This window comes from Triticum aestivum, chromosome 5A, assembly GCF_018294505.1.
Source record: "Triticum aestivum cultivar Chinese Spring chromosome 5A, IWGSC CS RefSeq v2.1, whole genome shotgun sequence".
In the NCBI taxonomy this organism is placed as follows: Eukaryota; Viridiplantae; Streptophyta; class Magnoliopsida; order Poales; family Poaceae; genus Triticum; species Triticum aestivum.
In genome coordinates, this window is record NC_057806.1 from 114,205,231 (window position 1) to 114,221,828 (window position 16,598).

The following is a 16,598-nucleotide window of genomic DNA, read 5'->3' on the forward strand; positions in this document are numbered from 1 at the left end:
TGTCTCGGTTCAATAAAAAGCAAAGTTGGTGATGATGGTGTGCCTGTCATCCTGCAATATAGGCCGTCTGATCTATATCTAACGGATAGGAAGGAAACTATGACAATTTACCCGCACTCCTCTCCACATTTGCAGATAAGGCTTTCCCTTGTTCATCCTTTTCTCCCACAAGATCTTGATCTTCCGTGCAATGCATGGGCATCTTGCTAGTACTCCTACAATTTGTATATTATTGTGAAAGTTCATATACACTGGTCAAGATTAATGCAAACATGGCAGATTTTCATTACATTTTGAACTTTTATAGGACAAAAAAAATAAAAGAAACCGACCCTAAACCTATTCTACGGCGGCGACCGACATCCTCCATATGTGATCTCCATGTACGGGGGCGGGGTTCAAGACCAGTAAAGAGAAGGTGCAGTCTCCAACGAGGAAAAGTAGAACACGGGAGACGGATCGGCCAGTTGGCACACCTTGCCCTGCCGCCTCCCATGCCCTACTCATCCTCGGAGGAGTCCCCGACCTCGGCGATGCCGGACGTTGGACGGTGGCAAGTAAGACGCGTGGCTGACGGTGCTCCCGTCGTCGGGCGCTGGCGTGGCCACCGCTTGTGCGGCGACTTGAGCGAGGGCGGCAACCTCGAGCTCCATCCCCGAAGACAAGCTCTCCCGCAGAGCGTTCATGCTTGGGGTCATGGCGGATGTGGTTCTAGGTAGGAGGATGATGCACTATGGTGTGGAGGTTAGCTGGGCGTTGCCACTTTAAGTAGCGCATTCGGTGAGGTCAAGCATCCTGGTGCATCATTATATCGCCAGAGTTGGTTCCTCGGGCACTGAGCCTCTTAACGACGGCATACGGACGGACGACATGAATGCGGGTAGCTGGCGCCGGCTGGGAATGCACCGCGCGACGGCGCGAGGGATGAGGGTTTTTTGTGTGCCAGGGTAGTCAGCTGCGGTCGTGGCAACGTTGGAGATGCCCTTTGCTCACATGCGATCGACGCATGTCATTGAAAAAGCAAGATGACTCGGCATGGTCTCAGGTCCAGAGGATGCAGTTGGCCGCGCTACACCACTCCACGGACGCGTCGCGGCGCCCCGTGCATCCTCGATGAGCCGGGTGCTGGGGTGTGTTTGGATTGTGGCCAAAGTGCACCTTACCAAAATTTTGGTCATGACCCAAAGATTGGTCTTTATTTGGATGGTTGCATTTTTTGGCATGCCAATGAACTCTAGCCAATTCTAGTTCATTTTTCTTGCCAATGTAGGCCAAATCATGGGCAACCAATACCTCAACCAAAATTTTGGTCATGACCCGAGGATTGGTCTTTGTTTGGATGGTTGCCATTTCTTTGGCATGCCAATGAACTCTAGCCAACTCTAGTTCATTTTTCTTTCCAAAGTCGGCCAATCATGGGCAACCAATACCTCAACCAAAATTCTGGCTACCCAATGATTTGATGGGGTAACCTTGGGCACAAACCAAACATACTGTTGGTCGTGCCACAGCACTAGCGCCACCCTTGGCACACTGAAACCGACCGTGTCTAGCGATGATATTGTCACATCCCTAGCTTCAGGATTTGCTCTAGGTTAACTTCATGTGTGATTCATGTCTATATTTTTGAAAACTTGAATTGAGGAATATTGGAAGCCTCAAAACCCTAAATAAAAGAGGGGCAAAAAACCCTAGAAATCTCATTCATTGCTCCAAAAGGCTCTTCTTAAATGTTTGATAATTTTTGGTAAGGGTTCTGGTCCCAACCAAAATATTGAACATTTTTAAGGATTTATTTTGGGACTTTGAATTTAAATCTTTAGCTATTTTGAAATTGAGTTATATTCATATAATTAGAATATAATTTCAAATACCCCTGAAATATTTTATGAGCTTTTTGGAAAAGTCCATCTAGCAACATAAATTATTCAGAGGATATTTGGAACTGTTTTGAATTTGTTTAAATTTGAAAACAGTGGCAAAAGAATTAAATAAAAAAAACAAAACAGAACAGAAAATTATAACACAGAAATTACCTGGACCTTACCTAGCAGCCACCAACAGCCCAACACTGTGCAGCCCACCTGCGCAGGCCCGGCCCACCTCCTCCCCTTGTCTTCTTCCTCCCCTCGCACCGAAGCAGCTCGGTGGCGAGCGCCGACGCTGCCTCGGCCACCTCCTCCTTCCTCTCGTCGCCCTGGACTCCGTCCGCAACGCCACGCAACCCCTGGCCCTTCTCACTCCCTCTGGACCGCTCCCCCTCCCCTGGCTCTCTCTTTCCCTCTCTTCCTGTGATCCCCGAACGCACCTGGGAGCGCCGCTCGCCGTAGCCATGACCGCGGCCACCCCCTCCCCTCTCCGACGTGCTCCCGAGCTCCTGCACCTCGTCGCCAACCCCCTCACCGAGCCACGTGACCGGAAGGGCCCCGAGCAGCCGCCATCGTCATCATTCCCAAGCTTCGGCCCGGCGCCGTTCTCCGTCGAATTCGGCCACTCCGGCGCGCCCCCGAGCCCACTGACCCTCCCTACAGCTCCGCGGTGAGCCTCTGTGCAGACCCCCTCTCTCTCCCCTCGTGTTTGCGAGCCCTAGGCCATAGTTCCGTCAAGACCGAGACCTCACCGGCGCCGGACTTGTCGCCGTCGTCGTTTTGGTTCACCTCCGTTCAAATCGAGCACGCAGGCGTACTCAGAGCACTCCCAGGAGTCCGTAGCACACCCCAGCCCCTCCTGCCGTGCTCCCTAACACCGACTCCGAGCTCACCCGAGCTCCGGCCGCCGCCTCGCCCGTCGGCACCGATTCCGGCCGCCCCGAGTGCAACTGACTCCACCAGGAGCTTCGGCTCGTCCCCAGCTCCTCCTAGATGCCCTCCGCGGCCCATTTGGTCGCCGGAGTGGCCAAAACCACTCTCGCCGCCGCGCTAATGGTCGCCGCCGGCGAAAGTCCGGCAGGAGCCGACGTGGCCAGTCATTAGGGCCTAACTACCCCCACTAACCAACCCCCTAGGCCACTGACAGTGGGCCCCAGGGCTTAGTCAGAGCTAACCAGCCCGGGTCAACGCGGGATTAGTCCCTGTGTCACTGACCAGTGGACCCCACTGGTCAGGTTTGACCCGGGGCAGCCCTGTTGACTTGCTGACGCAAGCATGACGCAGTGCTGATGTCATAATTAATTTTCTGGAATTGTTTTAATTCTAAATAATCAGAAAATTCCAGAAAATGTCTAAAACTTCTAAAAATCATAGAAAATTAACCGTAACTCCAAATTAAATAATTTATATATGAAAAATTATCAGAAAAATTCAAGGAATCCATCTGTACCATTTTCATGCATGTTAGAACAACTTATAGCTGCTGTTTAGCACAAATCAATTAAATGGCATTTAATTAATCACATATGGAGTTTGAATTTGAATCTTGGATTCAAACCAACTTCATTTAATCTGGTTTTAGGTGCATTAGCCCAAAACACATTCATATTGCCATGTCATAGCATGCATCATATTGTGCATTGCATTGATTGTGTTTTTTCTGTGTTGCCGGTGATTGCCCCCTCTCGATAGACGTGATACCGATGATGTGATCGTTGACACTGATGAAGACTCAATGTTATCTTCAGAAGTGCCAGGCAAGCAAACCCCCTTGTTCATTCCGATACAATCCTACTCTCTCGCTCCTGCTCTCTTTTACTGCATTAGGACAACACCGATTCATCTGTTACTTGCTGCGGTAGCTGAACCCCTTTATCCTTTGCATGACCTGTCATTGCCACAGTAAATAGATGAAACCCACTAGCATGAGTAGGAGTTGTTTGAGCCCTGATGTGCCTACTCATTCATGTTTGTTTGTCATGCCTGCTATTGCCTAGAGTTGAGTCAGGTCTGATTCATCGGGGATGAATCAGAGGCGTGTGGACATGTCCTACTATGTGTGAGCTAAGTGTGTGAACACGATTTGGTAAAGGTAGCGGTGAGAGGCCATGTAGGAGTACATGGTGGGTTGTCTCATTGCAGCCGTCCTCAGGAACTGAGTTCTGTGTTTGTGATCCATGATTCAGCTACTACCACGCATTGGACCCGAAACCAATGGACCCTCTCGGCTTCTTAATCACCCTTGTCCTCTGTCCAGGAGTTGCAAGTAGTTTCTGGTGTTTGTAGTATGCTGGAGGCCGTGGACAGCGCTGACCGTAGGGGTGGGCTGTGATGCGGTAGGCACGTGGCCGGGTAAACCGGGCACCCGTTTGGTGTCACGGAACCCTGTACACATCGTTTGGGGCTGTGAGAGAAACTCCGGCCGGATCTCCTCATGGATGGAACCCGAATAGGCGATAAACCTGGACTAGAGACTTGAGTGTTTAGGTAGGCCGTGGCCGACACCCACGTTGGGCTTCCGCTTGAAGGTTGCCGAGTACATGTCGTGTAAACGGCGGTAAGTGGTGAGAGCGTGTGTGAAGAAGTACACCCCTGCAGGGTTAACCTAATCTATTCGAATAGCCGTGTCCGCGGTAAAGGACTTCTGGGTTGCTTATATCAGTTCATAGACAAGTGAAAGTGGATACTCTAAAATACGCAAGATAAGCGTGAGTGCTATGGATGGCGTTCTCGTAGGGAGACGGGAGCGGATCCATAGTGGTGTATTGATATGGTGAATATGTGGACTCGTGTGCGCCACCTCAAAAGAGTTACATTGCAGTCGTAGTTTAGGATAGCCACCGAGTCAAAGCTGGCTTGCTGCAGTTAAACCCCACCACCCCTTTGTTGATAATGATGCATATGTAGATAGTTCTGATGTAAGTCTTGCTGGGTACATTTGTACTCACGTTTGCCTATTTTATGTTTTGCAGAGAGACTTCGGTCTCGCTAGTAGTTCTACGTGGACTTCGACGTTTAGCTTGTTACCTCAGCTACGATCTTGTGCCCCGGCAGGATCTGATAGATAGACAGGCTTCTCAGCCTTTTTCATTTATAGATGTCTGTACCCAGACATGATAGCTTCCGCTTGTGCTTTGACTTGTATGCTCTGATTGTTGGGTCGTGAGACCCATGTTTGTAATGTCTCGCTCCTCGGAGCCTAATGAATAAATACTTGAGTCGTAGAGTCATTTTGTGATGCCATGTTGTATTGCACATATCGAGCATATTGTGTGTATGTTATTGAAATGCTTGGTATGTGTGGGATCTGACCATCTAGTTGTTTATCTTTAGTAGCCTCTCTTACCGGGAAATGACTCCTAGTGTTTCCACTGAGCCATGGTAGCTTGCTACTGCTCCGGAACACTTAGGCTGGCCGGCATGTGTCCTTCTTCGTTCCTGTGTCTGTCCCTTCGGGGAAATGTCACGCTTTGAGTACCGGAGTCCTGTTAGCCCGCTACAGCCCGGTTTACCGGAGTCCTGCTAGCCCAGTGCTACAGCCCGGACCCACTTGCTGATGACCGACACGTTCGAAGCTGGGTCATGGATGCCTGTTCCTGTAAGTCTGTGCCACTTCGGGTTTACGACTAGTCATGTCAGCCCGGGCTCTTTATCATATGGATGCTAGCGACACTATCATATACGTGAGCCAAAAGGCGCAAACGGTCCCGGGCAAAGGTAAGGCGACACCCGTGGGAACACCGTGCGTGAGGCCGCAAAGTGATATAAAGTGTTACCGGCTAGATCGATGTGACATCGAGTCGGGGTCCTGACAGCTTTGGTATCAGAGCTTGACTGCCTGTAGGATTACCAAGCCAAACTGGTCGAAGTTGAGTCTAGAAATTCTTTAGTTATATAAGGGAATTGATTGTGGGATGGAACGTAAGGCTCTTTTTACTCCTTATACCTCATGCCCTTCTGATCTGAGTCATCTTATCTTTCCTGCGGGGATTAAGAACTAGGCTATCTCTTCTTTCTATTAGGATCACGTGTTACTAATCCGTAGACCTATAGAATTGTTGGACTTAAGCCTCGTTTCAGTTCCTATTACTTCCGTATGTTAAATTGTTGATCTCGGAACCTTGATATTGTGCCTTTGAGTGGTTATGCCACCATTTTTGTGAATGTCTCAAGTCTTTTCTGAGCATTTACAGCCGTTATGCTGTCCGAGTCATCCCAGGTTTCTAAATAGTCCGATGCATTTGCAAATCCCTTCCTTCTGTTTCCGATGTTCCCATGGGCCAGATTAACCACACTAATCGGTGTGTTGAGGTAATTATTGCCTCGACATATATGTTGGAATTATTATTATGACCCTAGGTGTTTTAGGGAGTCACCTAGTAATCTAGCAATGTTTTGTGTCCCAGTGTGATGATTCTGGCTTTTATTCTCGAAAGCATCCCGTGATGCCACTTAGTAGTAGACATTCTACTCCTTGGGTTTTCGAACCAAGATTCACCCTACTTGCTTCATGTTGATAGTGTCTGCTAGTTCCTTTAGGGTATTAGTAACCTTTGCATTAGTCCTCGAGGTCCATGGTATTTCCCTTCTTCCAAATACTATGAACCACTTATGGCAGTAGTTTGTTGGATCAAAAGATCATAACCAGAGTGCTCTCGATGGGTTCTCCATGCTATATTGTGACTCTGCCAGCTCAACCTTTCTGCATGGGTTATCCGGAAGAAATATGTTGAACTTCGTCCGACATACTAACCTATGCATCCACAACTCAGAAAATTATATGTTCTTTGAGTTGTCCCTTTAGTTGTCTTCTGACCCTCGTCTATCAATTGATAGTCAAGATTATGTGTGCATTCGTTCATCGATGCCTATTACTCTTGTGGTCTGTCAAGTCATTCTATTCCGGAATGACTAGGAGAAACAAACTCTAGTACCTCATCCATATCTAGGATTGGGTCAAAGCAATTGTGCTCCGCAGATCAAAATGCCAGCCCAGCTTTTGATTCTGTTCTACCCTGAAGCATTACCGTCTTTATGTCAGGATTTTCATGAGGATTGCACCGGCTCTTGTGAATTCTTGATGTAGTGATACTTCTCGCCATCATTATTCATCCCTCGGTTCCGTGTTGATGCAACCGGAATACCGACAAATGAATTGTGATGTGTGAACTCAATACTCCTAGCAACCCCATTGCTTGGTAATTAATGGACAATAATCTTATTCTTAGTATGTTGGTTATTGAATCACCATTCTAAGATTGATCGTGCTACCTAGTCCTTATTTCCTGGTGCACTCTTTGATTGGTGAGTTAGGATTTTGTCAAGTCCTCGCTCATTTGATCATATCATCTTGCTCTGAAAAGCAAGATTGTTCTCGAGCTTAGTAACATATCGGTGGTTCGTGATTTCCGAAGATCTTCTCGGAAGTATTACCAGGTCGTCACCTGACCGTTATGTTGAGCTCGTGATCAAGTTGGTTTCTTGTGAACCACCCTTTCTCCAAGAATCTGTGTTAGATATCCCTGAGCTAGTTGGTTAAGCTAGACAACAACTTGGAGAGTTGGAAGATAAAAGCTTGTCTGACTTAGTTCGTTCCAAAGGGATATTCTTGTGTAGTGTGTGTTGAAGAAAGATGATATCTTCATCGATTGGTCCTTGTGATCAGTTGCTGGACCTATTGTCTTGTCAATCCTTTGATTTGAGTGTGGGCTATCGTCAAATCAAATCAGTACCAACGATGCTCGTAATGTTGTCTTATTCGTGGTGGATCCCTCGAGCATACACCATTACATCTTTGGTCTGACCAATACTATCACCTTGATCACATAGTTATGGAATTCCATCTCCATGGGAATCTGGATGAATTGTTGCTGAGCCCATTGGCAACATCCTTATCTCCCCCATGATGATGTTGAACAGTAAGCTAGTGTTGGAAACTTTTGAAAGCATTTTCTTCATGCTAGCTCATGAAGTAATTGTTTGATGAAAGGAGTGACTTTCTCTTATACACGTGCATTTGGTGAAAGTTGCCGCCGTGAATTTGAGAAAGTTAGTTCTGCTTCCTCTGGAATCATCCCAAGTCAGTCATACACATGTGCGAAGTATTCTGTGGTCTGGAGACTTGCAACCTTCATTCTATATGTATCCCTAGCACACCAAGCCACTGATTGATTTGTTCAAGGTAAAGGAGTTGCTGTGCAAATACTAGTTCCTGCACAAGATTCCTATATCCTCAATGATGGTTCCCAACCAGAACTCGGTAGTGTTTTATTGTAAGACTACCATGTGGGCATGCTTGTCTGGGACAACGTGTTTCACATGTTTGTAGCAGAACCAGCTCATGTTTTGGAGCTTGCTATCGTAGTTCATTTCCTGAGAATCTCGCAACGTCATCTCGTCGATTTGTGTTGCAAACTTTCATTTTTCTTCCTAGACTCGATGAGTCTGGAATATCCTGACACCAACCAGATCTGAGTCTCAGGCAGATATGATGGTTGGAATATTTCCCAAGAACTATAATATTGGTTCCTCGATAACCGGTAAAGTGGATGTCGTGGCCAACACACCCAGCCGGAAGACTTATTATTGTAGTATCTTGTTTGAGGAAGTTGGCCACCTTCCCATAAGGATTTCGTAGGATTTACCTCTGTAACTGTTCCTTATGGATTCTATTGCTCCCGAAGTCCGACCTTTACTTGATGTTCTAGTTATCAAAGCTTATCTATGAATAGGTTACACTAGCACGTCAAGGAGAACATTAGAAGCGGAGTGCTAAATGTCTCTCGGTCGATCATCCAGATTTTGTTTCCTTGGCCTCGCTAGGGTGAAACCTGAGTTGATGTTATCTTCCTATGCATCTGCATCGTCCATCGTTGTTCATCATGGTGGTATGTTGTGTTGCCAGGATCCTTCACATGGATGTTGGTAAAACCTTGATGATTGTGGAAATGCTCAAGTTCTTGAGAGCACGCACAAGCGCTACGTCTTATCATCGGCACTAGCTGGGATTGCCCCAGATTCTTCGGTTACGCTATAACCACTCCAACAGTGAATTCACTCTCTATTGTTGGGTTCTTCCCCAGTTACCAGAATCATTCCCAGCATTTGCATTTTGTTCCCAGCTTGCACCGCCAATGTGCCATTCTACCACGGATCTCTTCCATTTCCGGTGGTAAGCAAATTCATCCATTACGTTGTCTTCAACAAGGTAATCCACATCATCCAAGTCCGAGTATGCCATTCTACTGACCCCCTCCAAACGATCGCTCGAGAATTGCCTTAGGCTGGTTTAAAGAGTTTCAATGATCTCTGAATCAAAAGTAATTCTTTTTGCCACTTAAGGGGATATCTCTACGAGTCACCTTCCCTAAGGTGTATCGTTGTGGTTTCATGGCAACTCAACTCCTCGCTACGTTGACAATCGATTACCACCTTCTTAGGTGTGGGATCGTTGTCTACCTAGTGAACTCTCGTCATCTGTTCCACTCCATTTCTTCAAATCTGTACTTCGTCTCCCAGCTCAAGAGATGTTGCTATGTCTCATTCCGTGAGTTGTTCGATCTTCAAGAAGATCGACCCTTCTAGAGTCTCCTTCTTCCCTCCATGTCATGTTGGCAGGATTTCTCAGAACAAGACATCAAGACAATGATGGTAAATGAATCAACGTTCAACTGAAGTGCACCCTGGATCGTGAAGATTGTACTAGTTTGCGTTCCCCTTTCACCTTACCCTACGCTTGAATCTCGAGACGAGATTCTTGTTTAGTGGGGGTGAGTTGTCACATCCCTAGCTTCAGGATTTGCTCTAGGTTAACTTCATGTGTGATTCATGTCTATATTTTTGAAAACTTGAATTGAGGAATATTGGAAGCCTCAAAACCCTAAATAAAAGAGGGGCAAAAAACCCTAGAAATCTCATTCATTGCTCCAAAAGGCTCTTCTTAAATGTTTGATAATTTTTGGTAAGGGTTCTGGTCCCAACCAAAATATTGAACATTTTTAAGGATTTATTTTGGGACTTTGAATTTAAATCTTTAGCTATTTTGAAATTGAGTTATATTCATATAATTAGAATATAATTTCAAATACCCCTGAAATATTTTATGAGCTTTTTGGAAAAGTCCATCTAGCAACATAAATTATTCAGAGGATATTTGGCACTGTTTTGAATTTGTTTAAATTTGAAAACAGTGGCAAAAGAATTAAATAAAAAAAACAAAACAGAACAGAAAATTATAACACAGAAATTACCTGGACCTTACCTAGCAGCCACCCACAGCCCAACACTGTGCAGCCCACCTGCGCAGGCCCGGCCCACCTCCTCCCCTTGTCTTCTTCCTCCCCTCGCACCGAAGCAGCTCGGTGGCGAGCGCCGACGCTGCCTCGGCCACCTCCTGCTTCCTCTCGTCGCCCTGGACTCCGTCCGCAACGCCACGCAACCCCTGGCCCTTCTCACTCCCTCTGGACCGCTCCCCCTCCCCTGGCTCTCTCTTTCCCTCTCTTCCTGTGATCCCCGAACGCACCTGGGAGCGCCGCTCGCCGTAGCCATGACCGCGGCCACCCCCTCCCCTCTCCGACGTGCTCCCGAGCTCCTGCACCTCGTCGCCAACCCCCTCACCGAGCCACGTGACCGGAAGGGCCCGAGCAGCCGCCATCGTCATCATTCCCAAGCTTCGGCCCGGCGCCGTTCTCCGTCGAATTCGGCCACTCCGGCGCGCCCCCGAGCCCACTGACCCTCCCTACAGCTCCGCGGTGAGCCTCTGTGCAGACCCCCTCTCTCTCCCCTCGTGTTTGCGAGCCCTAGGCCATAGTTCCGTCGAGACCGAGACCTCACCGGCGCCGGACTTGTCGCCGTCGTCGTTTTGGTTCACCTCCGTTCAAATCGAGCACGCAGGCGTACTCAGAGCACTCCCAGGAGTCCGTAGCACGCCCCAGCCCCTCCTGCCGTGCTCCCTAACGCTGACTCCGAGCTCACCCGAGCTCCGGCCGCCGCCTCGCTCGCCGTCGGCACCGATTCCGGCCGCCCCGAGTGCAACTGACTCCACCAGGAGCTTCGGCTCGTCCCCAGCTCCTCCTAGATGCCCTCCGCGGCCCATTTGGTCGCCGGAGTGGCCAAAACCACTCTCGCCGCCGCGCTAATGGTCGCCGCCGGCGAAACTCCGGCAGGAGCTGACGTGGCCAGTCATTAGGGCCTAACTACCCCCGCTAACCAACCCCCTAGGCCACTGACAGTGGGCCCCAGGGCTTAGTCAGAGCTAACCAGCCCGGGTCAACGCGGGATTAGTCCCTGTGTCACTGACCAGTGGACCCCACTGGTCAGGTTTGACCCGGGGCAGCCCTGTTGACTTGCTGACGCAAGCATGACGCAGTGCTGATGTCATAATTAATTTTCTGGAATTGTTTTAATTCTAAATAATCAGAAAATTCCAGAAAATGTCTAAAACTTCTAAAAATCATAGAAAATTAACCGTAACTCCAAATTAAATAATTTATATATGAAAAATTATCAGAAAAATTCAAGGAATCCATCTATACCATTTTCATGCATGTTAGAACAACTTATAGCTGCTGTTTAGCACAAATCAATTAAATGGCATTTAATTAATCACATATGGAGTTTGAATTTGAATCTTGGATTCAAACCAACTTCATTTAATCTGGTTTAGGTGCATTAGCCCAAAACACATTCATATTGCCATGTCATAGCATGCATCATATTGTGCATTGCATTGATTGTGTTTTTTCTGTGTTGCCGGTGATTGCCCCCTCTCGATAGACGTGATACCGATGATGTGATCGTTGACACTGATGAAGACTCAATGTTATCTTCAGAAGTGCCAGGCAAGCAAACCCCCTTGTTCATTCCGATACAATCCTACTCTCTCGCTCCTGCTCTCTTTTACTGCATTAGGACAACACCGATTCATCTGTTACTTGCTGCGGTAGCTGAACCCCTTTATCCTTTGCATGACCTGTCATTGCCACAGTAAATAGATGAAACCCACTAGCATGAGTAGGAGTTGTTTGAGCCCTGATGTGCCTACTCATTCATGTTTGTTTGTCATGCCTGCTATTGCTTAGAGTTGAGTCAGGTCTGATTCATCGGGGATGAATCAGAGGCGTGTGAACATGTCCTACTATGTGTGAGCTAAGTGTGTGAACACGATTTGGTAAAGGTAGCGGTGAGAGGCCATGTAGGAGTACATGGTGGGTTGTCTCATTGCAGCCGTCCTCAGGAACTGAGTTCTGTGTTTGTGATCCATGATTCAGCTACTACCACGCATTGGGCCCGAAACCAATGGACCCTCTCGGCTTCTTAATCACCCTTGTCCTCTGTCCAGGAGTTGCAAGTAGTTTCTGGTGTTTGTAGTATGCTGGAGGCCGTGGACAGCGCTGACCGTAGGGGTGGGCTGTGATGCGGTAGGCACGTGGCCGGGTAAACCGGGCACCCGTTTGGTGTCACGGAACCCTGTACACATCGTTTGGGGCTGTGAGAGAAACTCCGGCCGGATCTCCTCATGGATTGAACCCGAATAGGCGATAAACCTGGACTAGAGACTTGAGTGTTTAGGTAGGCCGTGGCCGACACCCACGTTGGGCTTCCGCTTGAAGGTTGCCGAGTACATGTCATGTAAACGGCGGTAAGTGGTGAGAGCGTGTGTGAAGAAGTACACCCCTGCAGGGTTAACCTAATCTATTCGAATAGCCGTGTCCGCGGTAAAGGACTTCTGGGTTGCTTATATCAGTTCATAGACAAGTGAAAGTGGATACTCTAAAATACGCAAGATAAGCGTGAGTGCTATGGATGGCGTTCTCGTAGGGAGACGGGAGCGGATCCATAGTGGTGTATTGATATGGTGAATATGTGGACTCGTGTGCGCCACCTCAAAAGAGTTACATTGCAGTCGTAGTTTAGGATAGCCACCGAGTCAAAGCTGGCTTGCTGCAGTTAAACCCCACCACCCCTTTGTTGATAATGATGCATATGTAGATAGTTCTGATGTAAGTCTTGCTGGGTACATTTGTACTCACGTTTGCCTATTTTATGTTTTGCAGAGAGACTTCGGTCTCGCTAGTAGTTCCACGTGGACTTCGACGTTTAGCTTGTTACCTCAGCTACGATCTTGTGCCCCGGCAGGATCTGATAGATAGACAGGCTTCTCAGCCTTTTTCATTTATAGATGTCTGTACCCAGACATGATAGCTTCCGCTTGTGCTTTGACTTGTATGCTCTGATTGTTGGGTCGTGAGACCCATGTTTGTAATGTCTCGCTCCTCGGAGCCTAATGAATAAATACTTGAGTCGTAGAGTCATTTTGTGATGCCATGTTGTATTGCACATATCGAGCATATTGTGTGTATGTTATTGAAATGCTTGGTATGTGTGGGATCTGACCATCTAGTTGTTTATCTTTAGTAGCCTCTCTTACCGGGAAATGACTCCTAGTGTTTCCACTGAGCCATGGTAGCTTGCTACTGCTCCGGAACACTTAGGCTGGCCGGCATGTGTCCTTCTTCGTTCCTGTGTCTGTCCCTTCGGGGAAATGTCACGCTTTGAGTACCGGAGTCCTGTTAGCCCGCTACAGCCCGGTTTACCGGAGTCCTGCTAGCCCAGTGCTACAGCCCGGACCCACTTGCTGATGACCGACACGTTCGAAGCTGGGTCATGGATGCCTGTCCCTGTAAGTCTGTGCCACTTCGGGTTTACGACTAGTCATGTCAGCCCGGGCTCTTTATCATATGGATGCTAGCGACACTATCATATACGTGAGCCAAAAGGCGCAAACGTTCCCGGGCAAAGGTAAGGCGACACCCGTGGGAACACCGTGCGTGAGGCCGCAAAGTGATATAAAGTGTTACCGGCTAGATCGATGTGACATCGAGTCGGGGTCCTGACAGATATGAGTGTGTCGCTCACCGCGGTCGCCGCGTCCAGAGGCAGTGCTAGAGCTGCGCCTCGTTGTTGTCCCCAACGACCCACATGAACGGTTGTCGGTGGCGAGGAGGTCGTGGGCCAGCTCCTCCATTGGACTAGTCTGCGCTACATCGTCCCGACGGGTGTGCCCCACATGTCGGTTTCCCTGTTTTCTCGGCCATATTCGAGCGTCAGTGCTCCACGTTGCGCATTAGGCCTTTCACTATGTAGGCCAAGCGAGACAACTTATTGTTCATTTGAGCCATTCAAGTATAATCATGTGGCGTTTGCTTATTTCTCATTCCTCTCCAACCCTCTTCTCCATCGATCATGTCGCCCTCCAGTCGAGTCCATCCTCCTGCATGCCTCATTTGAACATTCCGCCGAGTATCATTCGCATGTACCCACCCTAGTCCTATTTCAATAGATCTCTGGACCCCGAGATGAAATCGAGAGGGAACGAGTGGGGGCACGTGATATCTAAGGCGGATGCAAAATTTTGAACCGGTGATCATAGCATCCGCAAATCATATATAAAGGGTATTCAATGTTCGTTTCGTTTTTGAACGTACAATATACTCCCACCTATCCTTTCTAGTTTACATATAAGTTTTATGTGTAGTCAAAGTATCTCTACTTTGATCAAAAAGGTATCAACATTCAACAACACCCAATCAATATTGTTAGATACATACGTGCTCCTAGATTTGTACTCAAGATGGTTTCCAATTTGACTATTGACAAGATTAATAGTACATGAGATGTATAATGTGAGAATTATATCATTGGAAACTCCTTTCACATACGAATTTGACCGTATGCTTTGTGTAAGTTGCATGTCATATATTATTACTCTAACATTTTGTCAAAGTTAGCCTCGAAAAACGCATTAGACCCTGTATGCTTTGTGTAAGTTGCATGTCATATATTATTACTCTAACATTTGTGTAAGTTGCATGTCATATATTATTACTCTAACATTTGGTCAAAGTAGTATAGTGGAAGTGGATCCTCTGACGTAGGTATCCCTTCCTTACCCTCCCTTTCGGTCAGTTATTGGCGGACCCCATGCTTGCTAGGCCCCGCATGTCAGTTACTCAATGGGTTCGGCCACGTCAGGGGATCCTCATCCATAGTATACTCCCTTTGTTCTTATTTATTCCGCATAAAACGGAGGGAGTGGTGGTATAATAAATGACGTGGGCGGGGGAGGGGGAGGGACGTCGCTTTGCTCTCAAATGCGGTCCCACAAGCAAGCGAAGATGCAAGACGAAGCACGTTCCATTTGGTGAGCGACGTGGAGGGTCCAGTGTGCGAGGCTACAACGCGAACGCGACAAGAGCGATGTACAGTCAAAACCGATTGACCGGTCGTCACCGGAACCACTATTCACACCAGAACCTTCGTTGCTCGGCCTACGCCAGCCACTGCCCTAAAACCACACCAAATATCCAGCCCATTCCCCCACCTTTCGATCCCCTAGCCCGCATCAAGCGTCCCCTAGTTCGCCGGAAAGCCATGGTGCGCCGCAAGATCACTTACTACAAGATGCTGACGCCGGAGCGCCGCGCAGAAATCGCGGCGGCTGTCGGCACCACAGACCTTCGTTCCCAAGCTCGCTTTGCGGCGGGCCAATCCCCGAGTTCTCTGGAGCCAAGCTACGAGGAGGAGGAAGCCGATCCAATGTTCATGGCAGAGGTCGCAGCGCAGAAGGCCCCCGATGGGTATGAGACAATGGACGTCGACTTCGTGCCGGCGTCCGAGTCCCCCATGGTGCAGGCGGACCAGTGGTTCAACATGGCGATACTAAAGGAGGACCAGGAGGCAGAAGCTCAACTCAACGCGGAGCGCGTGCATGCCGCTGCCATCGAGGCTCTCCTGCAGGTGGAACCGGATGTCGTGGATGTGAACCGGGCGGCGGATGCACAACTTGAGGCGGAGCGCGCGGATGCCGCTGCCATCGAGGCCCTCCTGCAAGCGGAACAGGACGTCCTGGACTTGAACCGGGCGGCAGAGGCTCGACTCGACGCAGAGCGCGTGGATGCTGCTCTCATCGTCGCGATCCTGCAGGCGGAATTGGACGTCCTGGACTTGAACCGGGCGGCGGAGGCTCGACTCGACGCGGAGCACACGGATGCCGCTGCCATCGAGGCCCTCCTGCAGGCGGAACCGGACGTCCTCGACTTGAACCGGGCTGTGCTCTCGTCCGTGCAGAGCGCCCGCACGCTCCTCTTGAACGAGTAGCTGGAGGCCGAGGACAACCACGATGCGGAGACACACGTCAGCAGCGACGGCTGGTTCGCGCCGGCAACCAAAGAAGATGAGGTCATCTCTTTCCGCGAGCAGTGATAGTTTTTCTTTATGTTGTTGTTTTTATGGATCTTTTGCTGTGTAAAAACATATATTTGTTATGCAAGTCGCCTGACTTGGGTCAGTCTACCATTTCAGGCGGTTGGATGAATAGCCTTTGTCTCCTAACCCTTCTTTCCTTCTTCCTCACCTCTTCTTCCTCCCCAACAGACCACCGCAGTGGCCGTACGGATATTCCCCAACATGCGATTGGATAAACATACTCTATGAACGAAAATTATGTGTCAGCGATAGGATGGCTGAGTTTAGTTTGTTCACATGCGACAGCACGTGTCAGTGAGGGTGCGTTCCCTTGGTTGGGTTTGCGGCGTGCAGGAGCGACTGTGTGAGGGTGCGGTGCGACTGCGGCGTGCAGGAGCGACCGTGTGAGGGTGCGGTGCACCCGCGACAGCCGTGCGCAAGTGTACCTCCTTCTCATTTTGAAAACTTTAGGCAAGCTTGGCAAAA